The sequence below is a fragment of the Anolis carolinensis genome, unplaced genomic scaffold, assembly GCF_035594765.1.
Source record: "Anolis carolinensis isolate JA03-04 unplaced genomic scaffold, rAnoCar3.1.pri scaffold_7, whole genome shotgun sequence".
NCBI lineage: Eukaryota > Metazoa > Chordata > Lepidosauria > Squamata > Dactyloidae > Anolis > Anolis carolinensis.
In genome coordinates this window covers 15,685,667-15,696,343 of record NW_026943818.1, presented here as the reverse complement: position 1 = coordinate 15,696,343, position 10,677 = coordinate 15,685,667, and the positions used below count along the sequence as shown (strand labels likewise).

Genomic DNA, 10,677 nt, shown 5'->3' with positions numbered 1-10,677 from the left:
TATGAAGCAGCCAGGCTTTGATGCTGCAAGGATATTCAAGTTGGCCGACAATGGAGTCCCCTAGGTATGAAGCAGCCAGGCTTTGATGCTGCAAGGGTATTCAATGGCCAGGAAGCCGCTGTGTGTGTTTGTCTCCATCCAGTGGTGAAAGGCGCGCATTGCAGGCGGACTGGAAAATTCCCCGCCTTGATCTCAATGGAGAGGGAGGAGGAGGAGGAGGATGCCCTCTCCATTCAATATTATTATTACTATTACTATTATTATTATTATTATTATTATTATTATTATTATTATTATTATTAAAATGCTTTTTATTGAAGTTTTCTTACGTGTACATAGACTAAAAATAATCAAAAACCCAACTACAAGAGATTATACGTTTTATTCAAATATAGACACGAATCGTGGTCCAGAATCGATATGATCTGGGCCACAAACTCACTTGTAACCAAAATGGACAAAATAAACATTTTATCAAGAGATAAATCGGACCCCTCTTGCCTCGTTTCCAACAGACTTCCCAACCTCTGAGGATGCCTGCCAGAGATGTGGGCGAAACGTCAGGAGAGGATGCTTCTGGTACAGCAACCCAATTATTTTATATTATTATATATATTGCACTATAGTATTATAACACGATGTATATCATACACCACCGGTATATTATAGGATTAGTATTACATAATATACTGTGCTATATCATAAGTTGCAGTATATATAATATATATTTTAGATGAAAACGGAGAGCGCATGCGTCGAGCAGCTCCCTGCTGTCCCGCCCAATTCGGCGAAACCCTGTCTGAGCCTGTGACGTGCGGGAGAATCGTCCAATCGGGAGGCGGCCCAGGGAGAAGGGGTGGGACCAAGGCCAAAAAGGCGGCCGGATTGGCAGGCTAACATATTTTAGATGACAACGGAGTGCGCATGCGTCGAGCAGCTCCCTGCTTTCCCGCCCAATTTTGAGAAGCCCTGTCTGAGCCTGTGACGTGCGGGAGAATCGTCCAATCGGGAGGCGGCACAGGGAGAAGGGGTGGGACCAAGGCCAAAAAGGCGGGCGGATTGGCAGGCTAACATATATTTTAGATGACAACGGAGTGCGCATGCGTTGAGCAGCTCCCTGCTTTCCCGCCCAATTTTGAGAAGCCCTGTCTGAGCCTGTGACGTGCGGGAGAATCGTCCAATCGGGAGGCGGCCCAGGGGGAAGGGGTGGGACCAAGGCCAAAAAGGCGGCCGGATTGGGAGGCGGGGCTTCTTCTTGGCTCTTCAGTTGTCACACTTGCCTCAGCTGTGCCATTTCTCCTGGCGACATAGAAGATAATACCTGCTTTGTTGATGAAGACTTTAATATCCTGTCTCCTCAAAAATGACAAAACTTTGCCAGAGAAAGACAAAGAACAACATTTTAGGAAATTTACACCATTTGATTTATTTCCAGCCTTAAGACCCACAAAGGGCCATAAAGAGCCAGGTGGCTTTACTCTGAGCAATAAGTTTTACCTCAGAATATGTTTTTCCTGTCATCTGGAGAACTTCTTTTCACTTTATTCATGTACGTTTCCCTATTATTTCAGGAATTTCTTTATCGAACCTTTACCTCATAAAAGCCTTGTGAAATAGAAAGAAGAAAATGCCAATTGTATTTATTAAGAGATGGTTACCTCAGACTTTACCTCAGAAATGGCAGAGCCTTGTGAAACGGAAGGGAGAAACAAAGGCAAAACTTTTGAAAATTAGCACAGCTTTTTCTGAAGGGACGAGATAAATAGTGTTGCGTTTTATTTATTATAATCTGGTTTATTTCTTGCCAAAGACCCTCATGGAGCCAGAAGAGCCACATTTCTTTCAGCCACAACTTTTACCTCAAGCAATCCAGATCTTTTCACTTTATTCGTGTCTGTTTCCTGATTATTTTAGTAATTTCTTTCTTTACCTCAAACTTTTACCTCAGAAACGGCAAAGCCTCGTGAAATATAAAACAATTTCTATTTTAGGTAATAATACTTTATTATATCAAACCAAAAAAAATTACAAGGTCTTTTCCAGAGAAGAAGAAAAAAAAGGCTTAATTTTTGGGTTGTGTTGTGAGTTTTCTGGGCTGTATGGCTATGTTCCAGAAGCATTCTCTCCTGACGTTTTGCCCACATCTATGGCAAGAAACCATAGATTGCTGGTGAAGCTTTTATATACAGTAGAGTCTCACTTATCCAACACAAACGGGCCGAATATGTTGGATAATGAGGAGGGATTAAGGAAAAGCCTATTAAACATCAAAATAGGTTATGATTTTACAAATTAAGCCCCAAAACATCACGTTTTACAACAAATTTGACAGAAAAATTACAGTAGAGTCTCACTTATCCAACACAAACGGGCCGGCAGAACGTTGGATAAGCGAATATGTTGGATAATGAGGAGGGATTAAGGAAAAGCCTATTAAACATCAAAATAGGTTATGATTTTACAAATTAAGCCCCAAAACATCACGTTTTACAACAAATTTGACAGAAAAAGTACAGTAGAGTCTCACTTATCCAACACAAACGGGCTGGCAGAATGTTGGATAAGCGAATATGTTGGATAATGAGGAGAGATTAAGAAAAAACCTATTAAACATCAAAATAGGTTATGATTTTACAAATTAAGCCCCAAAACATCACGTTTTACAACAAATTTGACAGAAAAAGTACAGTAGAGTCTCACTTATCCAACATAAACGGGCTGGCAGAACGTTGGATAAGCGAATATGTTGGATAATGAGGAGAGATTAAGAAAAAACCTATTAAACATCAAAATAGGTTATGATTTTACAAATTAAGCCCCAAAACATCACGTTTTACAACAAATTTGACAGAAAAAGCAGTTCAATACGCAGTAATGTTATGTTGTAATTACTTTATTTATGAATTTAGCACCAAAATATCACGATATATTGAAAACGTTGACTATAAAAATGTGTTGCATAATCCAGAACGTTGGATAAGTGAGACTACTGTCTATATTTTAGATGACAAGGGAGTGCGCATGCGTCGAGCAGCTCCCTGCTTTCCCGCCCAAATTGGCGAAGCCCTCTCTGAGCCTGTGACGTGCGGGAGAATCGTCCAATCGGGCGGCGGCAGAGGGAGGGAGGAGGGGTGGGACCAAGGCCGAAAAGGCGGCCGTGGTGGAGGCGGGGCTTCTTCTTGGCGCCTCAGCCGTTAATTTACCTCAGGAAACGGGGCCTCGTTTGGCGCCCAGGCGTTTCCTTTCCCTCCGAGAGAGAGAGAGAGAGAGAGAGAGAGAAGGGCGCCTGGCCTGGCAGCCGTGGTTCAGGCCGGGCTGGGAAGGAGGGAAGAGCCGTGGCTGGAAGGAAGGCCCCGAGGAGACAGGCCGGGAAGGGCGGGCTCTCTCTCTCTCCTTTTGGGAGTCACTTTTACCTCAGGAAAGGCTTTTCTTCCCGTCCAGACGACCCTCTCTCTCCCACTCGATTTTAGGTTGGTTTCCTTGTTGTTTTGGGGGTTCTTTCATTACCTCAGGAATCCCCTCAAAAGTGAAATACAAACAGGAGGAAAGGCCTGTTTTATTATATTACTCTGGTCTTAAATTTTCAAAAGCGGCCTCAAATAGCACCAGGTCTTTCTCCAGATAAAGGTGGATAAAGGCTTTGTGAAACAGAAAGAAGGAAATTATTTCATTTATTAAGACTTCCATGAGGTTTTGCCTCAGAAATCACCTCGTCACAAAGCCTTTCTCTAGTAAGAGAGAAGATACAGTTGGAAAAAATGTTCACTGAAATATTTACAAAATCATTAAAATATTGACAAACATAATCATAAAAAATATTTGCAGAAACATTTGCCCAAAATAAGCAAAGTATTTGGGGAAAAATATTCACAAAAATATTCATAAAAATATTCACAAACGTATTCAGAAAAAAACAATCATGGAAACATTCACATACATTGAAATAAAATATTCACCCAAAAAATTATACAAATATTTGTGGAAATACCTGCTTTATTGATGAATAGTTTATTATTCTATCACCTCAAAAATGACAAAACTTTTGTCCAGAGAAAGACAAAGAACAACATTTTTGGAAATTTACACCATTTGATTTATTTCCAGCCTTAAGACCCATAAAGGGCCATAAAGAGCCAGGTGGCTTTACTCTGAGCAATAAATTTTACCTCAGAATATGTTTTTTCTGTCATCTGGATAACTTCTTTTCACTTTATTCATGTATATTTCCTTATTATTTCAGAATTTTCTTTATCGAACCTTTACCTCAGAAAAGCCTTGTGAAATAGAAAGAAGAAAATGCCAATTTTATTTATTAAGAGATTGTCATCTCAGACTTTACCTCAGAAATGGCCAAGCCTTGTGAAACGGAAGGGAGAAACAAAGGCAAAACTTTTGAAAATTAGCACAGCTTTTTCTGCAGGGACCAGGTGAATATTGTTGCATTTTATTTATTATAATCTGAAATAATAATTGGTTTCCAGAAGCATTCTCTCCTGACGTTTCGCCCACATCTATGGCAGGAAACCATAGATTGCTGGTGAAGTTTTTATATATCTGCGAAATGTCCAGGGTGGGAGAAAGAACTCTTGTCTGTTGGAGGCCGATGTGAATGCTGCTATTGGCCACCTTGATTAGCATTGAATGGCCTGCAGTTTCAAGGCCTGGCTGCTTCCTGCCTGGGGGAATCCTGTGTTTGGAGGTGTTAGCTGGCCCTGCTTTTTGAGGTGGCAGCCCAGAAACTCACAACAACCCAGTGATTCCGGCCATGAAAGCCTTTGACAACACATGGCAACATTTTTGAAAATTCACACAGCTTTCCAGAGGAAATGAGTAGAATAATAATGGCATTTTTTTTACCAATCTGATTTATTTCCAGCCTTAAGACCCATAACATGCTATGCTGAAAATTATATATATATATATATACACAAAAGGTCGAAGAGACAGAAGACAGAAGATGCTTGAAGACACTCTCGCAAGGACACCGCCCGCCCCCCCAAAAAGGTCATTGTCAGGGTAATGGGTGTCAGGCTAGGCATTTAATGTCTATCTTTGCAATAAAAAACAGGCTACCTGTGTGCTAGGCTTTTGCATGAAGAACACGGTTCCCCTCGTGTGTGGCATCGAAGTTTCCCACTCGGGAACGGACGGGTCCTCCCTTTGTTCTAGGCAGATGATGGGGGTTTTCCTATACAAGCCGTAGGGGCCACAGCTTGGGGGGCAGCGGGGGGCCCGGCCCTGGCACCGCGGGGAGCAGCACACCTTACGGGCATTTTAAAAGCTCCCTTAAACTTAGACAGTGGCTAGAAATAAAAATATTAATACCTTAACTCACCTACTAACCCTACTAACACCATTCTAACTAGGGCAGCCTGGCCTTTTAAATAGGACTGTGTTTTGCCTGCTGGCAAGAACCAAGCTGGGAGGGAAGGGGGCCTCCTGGCCCCCCATAGAAGGGCTCCCCTAGAAGGACATTCAAAATGCCCGCAAGGTGTCCTGAGAGCAGCCCCTGGGGCCCTCAGTGTGCCCCCCACGGTGCCAGGGCTGGGCCCCCCGCTCTCCCCCAACCCATGACCCCTGCCGCCTGTATATCGTCCGCCCAGGGCCAACGGACGCCCCCTCCCTCCCCGGGCGGAGCTTCGGCGCCACACACAAGGGGAGGCCAGCCGTGGCCGCCAGAACATGGAGAACCTGGTTTTTGACTGCAAACATAGGCATGTAGGGACCCCCTTTTATTTATGTAAGGCCACCCACCCAGGGGACCTCTGTTCCTAATTAAAGCCTGGTTAAAGGGGATCCTCTATTCTTAAAGTAAGGCCTATAGAGATCTCCTATCCAGAAACTAAGGCGGCTTGGCCTATAGAGATCCCCTTTTGTTAAACTAAGGTGGCCTGGCCTATAGAGATCTCCTATCCAGAAACTAAGGCGGCCTGGCCTATAGAGATCCCCTTTTGTTAAACTAAGGTGGCCTGGCCTATAGAGATCTCCTTTTGTTAAACTAAAGTGGCCTGGCCTATAGGGATCTCCTTTTGTTAAACTAAAGTGGCCTGGCCTATAGAGATCTCCTTTTGTTAAACTAAGGTGGCCTGGCCTATAGGGATCTCCTTTTGTTAAACTAAGGTGGCCTGGCCTATAGAGATCTCTTGTTGTTAAACTAAGGTGGCCTGGCCTATAGAGATCTCCTTTTGTTAAACTAAGGTGGCCTGGCCTATAGAGATCCCCTTTTGTTAAACTAAAGTGGCCTGGCCTATAGAGATCTCCTATTCTTTAAGGTAATGCCAGGCGATGTGGAGATCCCTGGTTCTTTTAACCCTTAAGGCCAACCGTGGGGAGATCCCTGGTTCTTTTAACCCTGAAGGCCAACCGTGGGGAGATCCCTGGTTCTTTTAACCCTTAAGGCCAACCGTGGGGAGATCCCTGCTTCTTTTAACCCTGAAGGCCTGCCTGGGGAGATATCCTATTCTTTTTTCATGAAAAGTCAGGTATAGACCTTCTCTTTTCTCTCCCGTTTCATGTGCCTGGACTCCCGGAGGGCTCCTGCCGGACACCGTCTCCCATCGGCCGAGAGGGATCCTTCCTGTTTGGAAAGCATCTGCTACACAGGTAAAAAGAAGATTCCGGGAAGGAGATTCCTACAGCGGAGCCCTAAAGCCAGGTGAGACGTTCCTTCCAACCTCCACGGCTGCTTTGCACACACACACATGACACACACACACACGCATATACAGCTGGGGGCCCTCAGGGACTCTCCCCCCAATAGATCGGGGACTCCCACTCCGGCAATTGGCCATTGTAAATGCCTTGAAGCAGTTTGGGGCTTCCGGCCAAGCGCTCGCAAAGAGAACCCATTCAAGGTATACGTGGAGCCCCTTTTATTTATTATTTATTGACAGCATTTCTATTCCGCCCTTCTTTCTCACCCCAAAGGGGACTCAGGGCGGATCACATGACACATATAGGCAAACATTCAGTGCCTTTTAACATAGAACAAAGACAAACAAACATAAGCTCCGAGCGGGTCTCGAACTCATGACCTCCTGGTCAGAGTGATTCATTGCAGTTATAATTGCAGCTGGCTTGCTCTCCCGCCTGCGCCACAGCCCGGGCCAACCTTGATAAAAAGGGCCTGGCACGTGGAAAACTCTATTTGTAAGGCAAACCCTCGTTAAAGGAGGTTTGCAATTAATTTAAAACCAGGCTTCTGAGGGACCCGCTGCGTTTAAAGCCAAACCTAGCAGGTGGGAACCTCTCTTGTTGGATAAAGGAGATCCCCTCTGGTTAACGTAAGGGGAGGGACCCTCCATTTTTAATAGGATGCCTGGCAGAATCTTAACCTCAATGCAGGCCTATGGGGTCCAGCCTTATTCTCAATGACTGCATAGCCAGGCATGAAGGGACCCCATATTATTAATTTGAAGCCTGGTAAAAAGAGATTTATGTATTTATTTATTTACTACATTTATACCCCGCCCTCTTTTCCCTTAAAGGGGACTCAGAGCGGCTTACAAGTTATATTTACATACACTATCTCATTAGCATAGCACAATATTAGCATTATATATTACTACATTGCACTATACCACTATATAGAAATATTGTTACCAATATTACATTTAAAATATAATATGTAATTAATATTATTGTATCATTGTTAGTATTATATTGCTTTATTTATTTATTTATTTATTAGATTTATATGCTGCCCTTCTCACCCCGAAGGGGACCCAGAACGGCTTAAAAATTAAATTTACATACAATATTATATTATTAGCATAGTACAATACTGGCAATAAATTACTATATTGTACTATATCAATATATGGTAGTATTATTAGTAATATTACATGCAAAACATAATATATAATTAATATTATTATATTGTATTATTAGTATATCGTATTACAATATAATATTATGAATATATGTATATACAATATGTTGTAATTATTATATATTAAATTTTATATATATATATATATATATATATATATATACACACACAGTAGAGTCTCATTTATCCAACATAAACGGGCCAGCAGAATGTTGGATAAGCGAATATGTTGGATAATAAGGAGGGATTAAGGAAAAGCCTATTAAACATCAAATTAGTTTATGATTTTACAAATTAAGCACCAAATCATCATGTTATACAACAAATTTGACAAAAAAAGTAGTTCAATATGCAGTAATGCTATGTAGTAATTACTGTATTTATGAATTTAGTACCAAAATATCATGATGTCTTGAAAACATTGTCTACAAAAATGCGTTGGATAATCCAGAATGTTGGATAAGCGAGTGTTGGATAAGTGAGACTCTACTGTATATAAAAATTAGAATAGCATGTTATTAGGGGAAGAGCATCTTAATTATTAGATGTCAGTATTAGTCATTAGATGTTAATATTAGTTATTCATATTAGTATCAATATTACATTAATATACAATAAAGCAGGGGTCCCCAAACTAAGGCCCGTGTGCGGGATGCGGCCCATCGAAGCCATTTATCCGGCCCCCACAGCACAACCCTTATTATTATTATTATTATTATTATTATTATTATTATTATTATTATTATTAGCATTGAGGCTGGGTGGCCATCTGTCAGGGGTGCTTTGCTTGTGCTTTCGGTGCACAAAGGCAGAAAGGGATTGGACTCAATGGCCAACCCTTCCAACCCTCATTATTATTATTATTATTATTATTATTATTATTATTATTATTATTAATTATTATTATTGCTTGGTGGCCAACTATAGTCTGGCCCTGCAATGGTCTGAAGGATCGTGAACTGGCTCCCTGTTTAAAAGGTTTGGGGACCCCTGCAATAGAGTATATTATTATCCTAGCACAATGTTATTATGTTATATAGTAGTATGTATGTTCATATTATTTATTCATATTAGTATCAATATGACATTAATATACAATAGAGTCTATTATTATCCTAGCACAATATTAGTATGTTATATAGTAGTATGTTGTTGCTAGGGGGAGGGGCCCCCCACTGATGGAGAGGGCCCCCCCACTGAGATCCCCTGTCATTAATGTTAGACCAGGCATTTAACGCCTACCTTTGCATTCAAGAGCAGGCTCCTAGGCCTTTGCATTCAAGAGCAGTGCGCTAGGCCTTTGCGCAAGGAACACCACCCACGGCTCCCCTTGTGCGTGGCGTTGAGGCCCCACTCGGTGACGGACGGGTCCTCCCTTTGCCCTGGGCAGGTCGTGGGGGGGGGTCTCCCTGCACAGGCAGGGGGTCACGGCTGGGGGGAGAGCGGGGGCCCGGCCTTGGCACCCCCCTGGGGACCCGAGGGGCCGCTCTCAGCCCACGTCACGGGCATTTTAAAACGTCCCCGGGATATGTAGTAGCTCAGATTAATCCCTGCACTAACCGCTAACCCTACTAACCCAGTTCTAACCAGGGCAGGCTAGGCTTTTAAATAGGACTGTTTTTGCCTGTTGGCAAGAACCAAGTGGGAGGGGGCCTCCGGGCCTCCCGTGGGAAGAAGGGCTCCGGCCCCCCCGGCCCCCCGGCCCCTGCCCTGTGCTGGGAGCCCCCCGCCCGGGCCCCCAGAGGCCTCCCTGTGGTACCGGGCTTGGCCCCCGCTCTGCCCCCATCCGACGGCATAGGAAAGCCCCCCACCATCCGCCCAGGGCCAACGGACGGCCCTCCCTCCCAGGGGCAGCCGCGTTCCTCACGCAAAGGTCTGGCGCACGGGAGCCTGTTTCTGAATGCAAACGTGGGGCCCAGGACCCCCCCCCCCTTGTCTCCGTGCAGGGCCACCCCCCCAGGGACCCCCACAAATGCCTGGTGACAGGGGATCCTCTCCTCTTAGCAGGAGGAAAAGCCACGTGCGTAAAGCGGTGGCTTTGCTCCCGTCGTTCCCAAGAGCCCCCCAAAAGCGAGATGCTCCCCTGGGTTCAGCCCTCCTGACCCCTCTTTTCTCCCTTGTTCCATGTCTCCAAAATCCCCGAGGGAGGGGCTCCTCCTGGACAAGAGCCAAGGACGGACGGACGGAGATCCCAGAGAGAGAGCGGAGAGCAGGACGCCTTGCCTTTTCGGAGCTGCTGAGGTCGACCCCTTTCCAACGATGTCAGCTTTCAAGAATAAAACTCTTCCCAAAAAAGTGTGTTCTGGTTATTATTCAAAGGCACAACGTTCAATATTTGACAGCATTAAACATCTAGATTACAGGACAGTTTATGTTACTGCATTTTATACACCTGACCTTGTTTTTACAAATAAAGTACCTGTATAATTTTTGCCTCTATATATATATATTGTACTATGCTCAGACTCACTGTTCTGATATGCTGTTATATGGTTTAATTGTTTATATTGTTTATATTTTTAATGTATGACTGTTTATTACATGTGACATTGGGCTTGTTTCCCATGTGAGCCACCCCGAGTCCTCCTGGGGGAGATGGGAGAGGGAATATAAAAATAAAGTATTATTTTGTATTATTATTATTATTTATAATATTTATTATATATAATTTTCTTGCACCCCAAGTACCTCTGGCAAGTGCCAAAGAGTATTTAACTCTGCCTACATGGCACTAAAGTGTATTTATATGTTGATTGTTCCTATTGATTTTATGTTATGTTTTTTTTTTGCTTTGTATAATAAGGCATTGAATTTTTGCCTTAATAATAATAATTTTATGAATGTTT

At 43.3% G+C, this 10,677-nt stretch overlaps 1 long non-coding RNA gene across 2 annotated transcripts in view; it reads left to right on the top strand.

The window, feature by feature from the left end:
* The first annotated feature begins 1,359 nt into the window (after nt 1-1,359).
* The window catches only part of LOC103281617 (uncharacterized), a 9,468-nt gene continuing 150 nt past the window's right edge, over nt 1,360-10,677 (top strand). The window contains exons 1-3 of one of the 2 annotated variants that reach the window (XR_010000088.1): nt 1,360-1,991; nt 4,241-4,427; nt 4,877-10,677. The exon at nt 4,877-10,677 is cut by the window's right edge and continues 150 nt beyond it. This is a non-coding gene — a long non-coding RNA (uncharacterized LOC103281617). Of the gene's footprint in view, nt 1,992-3,155; nt 3,471-4,240; nt 4,428-4,876 lie in introns of those variants that run through there. The other variant, XR_010000087.1, reaches the window with a different exon arrangement.